This window comes from Ambystoma mexicanum, chromosome 7q (genome assembly GCF_040938575.1).
Source record: "Ambystoma mexicanum isolate Mex_15411 chromosome 7q, UKY_AmexF1_1, whole genome shotgun sequence".
In the NCBI taxonomy this organism is placed as follows: domain Eukaryota; kingdom Metazoa; phylum Chordata; class Amphibia; order Caudata; family Ambystomatidae; genus Ambystoma; species Ambystoma mexicanum.
Genome location: NC_090941.1, coordinates 836,582,079 through 836,588,693, shown reverse-complemented (window position 1 = coordinate 836,588,693; position 6,615 = coordinate 836,582,079). Strand labels below are relative to the sequence as shown.

At 39.1% G+C, this 6,615-nt stretch overlaps 1 long non-coding RNA gene across 1 annotated transcript; it reads left to right on the top strand.

Annotated features, from left to right (window-relative positions):
• Window positions 1-463: 463 nt before the first annotated feature.
• On the top strand, window positions 464-1,741 carry LOC138528718 (uncharacterized). The gene is made up of 4 exons (XR_011284214.1): window positions 464-593; window positions 822-941; window positions 1,046-1,111; window positions 1,234-1,741. It is a non-coding gene; the product is annotated as an uncharacterized lncRNA (long non-coding RNA).
• The last annotated feature ends 4,874 nt before the right edge of the window (window positions 1,742-6,615 follow it).

Below are 6,615 nucleotides of genomic sequence, written 5' to 3'. Positions count from 1 at the left end.
CCCCGTGCCTACTGGGTGCCCCCAGTCTAGGTTCGCCTGGCCTGGGTGCCCCCAGGTCAGGACATAACATTGGGGACGAGGAGTGAGGGCCTCCGTGCCCTGTACTGAAGGTGGCGTGTTCGCCATGAAGAAGTAGGAGGAGCCTGCCCGACTGCCGTGGCTATCTGGCGTTCTCCTGGCTGGGCCCTGCGAGCCAGGAGAGATAACAATGTTATACTATGTTGTGAAAATTCGACTCTGACACAGGCGGTCACACGGTTTTTGGTATTATGTGCACTAGGAATACGTCATCCTTCAATTAAGGAAGTAAGATCAGTATCCTTGATCTATAACACGTCTTTTACCTTAAAACGAATGGGCGTGTGCAAGTAGCAGTGAAAAACTCAATTTCCCAAGTTTTCATGATCAGTCGCATACTTTTAACATCAGGTGACCGATGATCACGTGGACGAACCACACATCAAAACAATATAAAAAAACTCAGAACTGGGTGGCTCTCCCTTTTTGAGCTTGCGCAGACCGAGGACAAACACAGCCAAGATAATAGAAAGTGACCAAGGGGCATTGCGAACAACAGAGGATGATATACATGAGTAAGTGTAATAGCCCATGTCCGCTCCGCGCCCCCTCTCTGTCTCTCCGTCTCCTTCCACTCTTGCAGCAGCATTGTTGCAATGCCAGCCCGTTACATAGAACGATTGCGCAGGACTGGCAAAAGATTGTCAAAAGACACCGGCAAAAGATATTGCCACCGATGCGAGTTGCACTAAAAGACCAAATCGATCGGTCCTAACAAGCTCCCGTTTCCTGTTTGTTTACAGGTCACTTGAGGAGCATCTCTAGTAACAACGAGACCCGAGTGACTAGAACCTCAGGCTGATCAACGATACCTACCTGATATTTGGCAAAAATCTGGTATCCGGGTATCAGGATTACAAGAGGTGTATATATACAATTTAGAAATTGACCATGCATGCATAGTCGTAAGCTACCTTCCCAGTCCTTTGAGGCTAAGGATATGTCCCATGTTAATTGTATTTCACAGGCCATAACAGTCGGCTGTAATCAATGAGTAGCTTCCCTCTGTCCCTGCTTTGCTCACCATATTAAGGTGAGTGATGTGTGTTTCATGAAACCACATGCTTCATATGCCATATGAGCATTTTGGATACATTTTCCTGACAAACTATGAACCTTTGGCCTAGTCCTAAGTGTTTTTTTCCATTTCTTTAGAAAGAAGAGAAGTATCACATGGGTTAAAAAACTACAGAAGCCCGATAGAAAACTAATTCCCCATCCTGATGAAGGCCCGGCACCACTAAAGGAGAAGATCACGGATGGATGCGGTCTATCTCACGCCACAGGGTCCAAAACGCACCGCGTTGACACGATAATCTTGCAGCTACATCCACTGCCTAGTAGTATCCCTGAGAGGAGATAGGTTAAGCAATAACCTCAAAAAAAAATATTATTTCTGAAAGTGTTCAGATACTTGAATGATACAGAAAGAAGGATATGTGATTTAAGTGGCATTTCACCTACCCAATGTTTGTGATACATTTTAAAATTGTATATACATAGGTATATGTTTAGAATAGATGTCATATGTTACAACTGTTTTGTATGTGAAGTGGTGCCTCAAACAGTGAGTCACGTTTTTATACTTTTTTACATTTTGATAAATAGGAACCCAATGAAGACAGGTTAATAAAATACTCTGCTCCCTGTGGGCTCCTATGAATTCATATCTATGAAGTTGTTTTTGCCCGCAAAATCTGTGGGCTGAAGCTTGGTTTAGAGATTGAGTAATGTATGTCTCTGTTCACACAATGCGGGAGTAGGAAGCAGCCTGTGTTCCTCCTCCTTTATTTCCCTCATTGCTATATTAACACAATTGTAACACAGACCCCCCATAAAAAACAAAGTCTGGGTTCACCTGTTGTATAGGGTTCCTACATTTTGAGTAAAGAGGCCCAGTATCCTGTGCCCCTGATATTGGAAGAAGTGCCTCACGCTCATATAACTGAAATCCAAAAAGCAGCTCAGAACGCTTCTCCAAATTTGACTAATGAAATACTGCTACAGGAGGTGAATCAGACGTCGACTTCTGCTTGTGCTACTATTTTGCTCTTACAAACCCCATTGAGATTTGGGAAACAAGGTTTTGCAGGTGACTCAGAATTTGAAAATTACAACTTTTTTTCTAAGAAGCATACATCTCATGTCTCTTTTGGTAATTGAGAATTCCACTCCTGTTTCTAGTCTTCCGCCTGAACCGAGGGTCAACATCATTGATAGTCAGATGTTGTCCTGTGTGCAATCCTCTGCAACATCAGATTCTGTGCAGATTTCATGTCAAAAGGTGGAAAATGTGATAGTAGTAAAGCCTCAGGTTATTACTGAACTGAAGGATATTTGTGGAACTGGGAAATGTGCTAAATGTGGCAATTGAAGATTTGACTGGAAGGGATAGTGTTGGCTCTGACTTTTACCCGGTGCCCAGAGAGATCCTCCATATACTTCATATGGAAACGTAGGCAGTTTGAAAACACAGAGAAATAATTAGGTTAATTCTATGACACTGTGTGCTTATGATTCTATCCTCCAAATTGAGAGGGTGCCAGCGGGTGATTTGTGTCTGGACTCGCAGAGTGGCAAAATAGTTCATTGAGGAATTCGGTCAAGTCTCCCATTGCTGTTGCGAACAAGCCTGCTACCTTTTTAGGAAATTCCAGTGGTCATTTACCATCTTCATTACTAACTTTGCCTGCTCTTTATAACTTGCCTTCAGTTTCAAATAGGCCTTGCCTGCTCTTCTGCCTCTTCTATATTTTCTGTTTGCAAACCCTTGTGTACTCACGTTTACAAGAATTCAAAGAATTGAGTTTTCTTTTTGGTCTGACTACCTTAGCTGCATTGAACTTTGTATTGAATTCTTTAGTTAGTACTTATGATGCACTCAATACCCATATAAGTGAGCAAACTGCCGTTTGACATACTTTAATCACTAAAGTACCATTTCTAGACGGTTGCGTAGTGGCTAAATCTGATAAGTGTTTTGGGAACCCCCAAAGAGAGATTATCACATGGAATCACAAGATGGTGTTACAAGGGTGATACAGGCCACAGAGTCAGCTTTGAAAGACTAATGTGAAGAATAGGAGTTCAATTCCGAAGAAGTTATTTTTGTTAATGTCACCCTCCATAATAGTACTATTGAGGAAATTCTGGATGTGCAATGTGATGATACAAAGGCAATAACATTGGATGGTTCTGTTCATGGGATGGAAGAAGGTCAAACAGAGGTACTGAACAATTCAATGTTTTCCCAAAAGAAAAAAAAGAAGAACCGTGTTGAGCAAGGATGGAAATAAAAGATAACAAAACCTAAAAATATTAAGTCAACTAGTGGAGTTTCCAATAATGGTTCACAAATGTTTTTAAGGCCCTTGACTTTCACCCCAAAAGAAGCTATGAAAAACATAACTACAAAATCTAGGAAAAATAAGATGATACGATCGCAAGTGAGTAATCAAGTTAGGAATCAGGAATTGCAAGATAGCGAGGAAGTAAATGACGGCGGGGCAAATTATTTGTTTAATGTTTCAGTTTGCTCTTGGGAGGAGTTTCCATCATCAACAACTGATTATATACTATCAGATCAAGATATTTTAGGTGATGGTGGTAAATCTGATGTGGCAGTAACAGTTCCTCCTGCTCAGCCTAATCAATCAATGAAAACTATTGATATGGTAAAAAATAAGGCTTCTTCAGAGCCCACCCTTTTGACACTACAGCAGAAATGAAGTATGTTAAGTGGTAAGGCTTCACCAAAGAGCAATATAACTGGCATGGGGAGAAAAAGTTTAGGGAAAAACTATTGAAAATCTTGTTGGCTTTCCACCCAGATGTTTATTATTTGAACATATTTTCAGCCATCATGATTCTATTATTTTGAATCGATCCAATGTGATGACTTTTTCATTCATTTCCAACCCTTACTGCAATTGTATTGAAGGATAGCACCCTGGTTGAGTTTGTGGATGACAACATCTTAGACAAGGTGTATGTGCATGTTAATTCCCATTTAGTTTTACAAGTATTATTAGAAGATGCATCTCTATTACTTTCTTTTGGTTATGATTTGACAGAGGTGGATTACAGGAGCCTGCAGGTTGATAAGAGTGATTCAAATATAGAGGAAAGTGGTGGTGCTTTAGAGTTTATGAATCTCCCTCCAATTAAGGTGACATGCTCAATCGAAGTCAGTAAACCAAGGCAAGTTTATGTATTTATTTATTTATTTATTTGTTATGAAGAGAGTATATAATCCTGTATTAGCCTCAGAAACTGACTGGTCTTGGTTGGAGGTTGGTGTTAAAAATAATATTGGTGTAACAGCTGGTTTACGGAAACAGCCAAATTCATACATACAGGCGATTGAGATGACATGGGATCCTGATATCTTCCATGGGAAGGATCCAATTTTAATAATACATTTATACTGTAACCCGATCAGCATTGACACACAAGTATTTCTTGATTCTATTGAGAATACATTGGGTGATCTTAGTTGTAATTATATGGATGATAGAAATATGGATCAACTATGGTAAAAAAAAAGAACCTCAACATAAGAGGTGACGCTTGGCTAAGTCTGATGCAGAACTAGGAGTTACACTGGTTGAATGGAGAAGTTAAAGTGATATGCCAGGGTGTCCGACTTGGTCACAAGGAGCTTCCTCGTCCATAATTGATTATGCTTTTTGTGTTGCAATCCATATTGAAGAATGTAGGATTGTTGTAAATAAATGCAGTGATTATTGTATTGTTAAAATGGAATGGGAGTTACTCTCAGTTGATATACAAAGGGGCAAAATTGTCCCTGATCTGGAAGTTAATTTAGAGAAGAATTGATTAAGTTGGAATGCTCCGACAGTAGAAAAATGTATTTTAAAAAATGTAAAAAGCTTTTTTTGAATGAGAACTGTTAGAATGCAATAATCTCGCCTAAAAAGTACGTCTCTGCGTTAATGCGAATATATGAAACCTTTCTGCCGTCAGAAGCCTTTTCAGTGTAAGTACACATGTGTTTGGCAATGAAATCTTGAGGCAGAAGCGATTGTTGAGATCTAAAATAAGGGCAATTAAAATTATGGATCCCCTCTTAAGATATAATGAAATCAAGAAGGTTAAACTGAGATATACAAACTGGCAAAAAAATCACAAAGTGTCAAATTAGCAAAGAGATTCTGAACTGACGCCAAGCTTGCCAAGTCCGAGGAATATGGCAGAATTCTGGTGAATTCTTAATACATATGACTAATAACCATCTTGTAGATCAATAAATCCTATAGGGGATTCTGCTTGGGTTGCTCATTTTTCACATTGTTATCCTGGGGAAGTAGAGTTAAATCTCTATGATGATTTGAAAAATTACTGGTCCATGGTCACTTGAATATCGATAGTGATATTCAAGAGCTTATTCAACACAGTAGAAACATGTTCCACTGGGCCAGATGGGCTTTCAAAGGTAACACATAAGAATGTACATGATTTTTGGGGCAGAATTTCATATCAAATTTGAAAAATAAATTTGGTTTTAAAATCTACACCACATCCATGGAAAACTTCTATAATAGTCCCAATTTTTAAGACTAGGAATCGGTTGGATCCTAAGAATTATAGACCCGTAGCTTTACTGGATGTGCCAAGGAAAATGTTTGCTTACCTGGTGCGGCGATTCAGACAAATAGGATTGATCTGTTTCAGGCAGGATTTGTTTAAAGAGTCTGACACGTCCCTCATTTCTTGATACTAGCTGCTCCAATACAAGCAATGGCAGAGATTGGCCGAGAACTTTGACAGGTTTCCGTAAATGTGGGACATGTAGTATGTGCAAGCATGCACATAACCATTGTGAAAAATGTATTTATAAGAAAGGTACAGAGATTACCATTAAGGATGTTATCAACTGTAAAACTACACATGTGTATGCCATAATATGTGTATGTCATAAATTATACATTGGCATTACCATCAGGCAGCTAAGAGTCCACATTAGAGAGCACGTGGCCGGCCTGAATAGTCAAGGCCCAAGGTTACTACTGGCACACTACTGGCAAAAATGCCACCAGATGTACAACAAAAGTGTCATCAATTTATTGGAAGATTAAAGTGAAATGTGGGAAACATGGGAGGGATCTCAAACTCACTTTGAGACACATGGAATCTAAATACATTTGTAATTTACAGAGCACATTGAAAGGCTTCAGTACAGAACACAAAATTAACATACACTTGTAAATAGTGTTGGGAAGTGTGGCATTTGTGAATAATATATGCACCACCAATGGGTATGTTATGTGAAGAAGTTACTCATCGACTGTTAACAGGGCTTAATTGCAATCGAGTGCCATGTTACCAATTGCAATGGTAGTTCCCATAGTTAATGTTATAATGGTACAAAAGTAGTGAATATAGGTTTGCTGCTCTTTTCTGCATTATTGCTGCATACAATATGTATACAAATACTATGTTAAATGTGTATATAATTTGATTAGCACTGATCTATGATTAGGTATTGATGCCATTCTAGAGGGAATGAAATATATT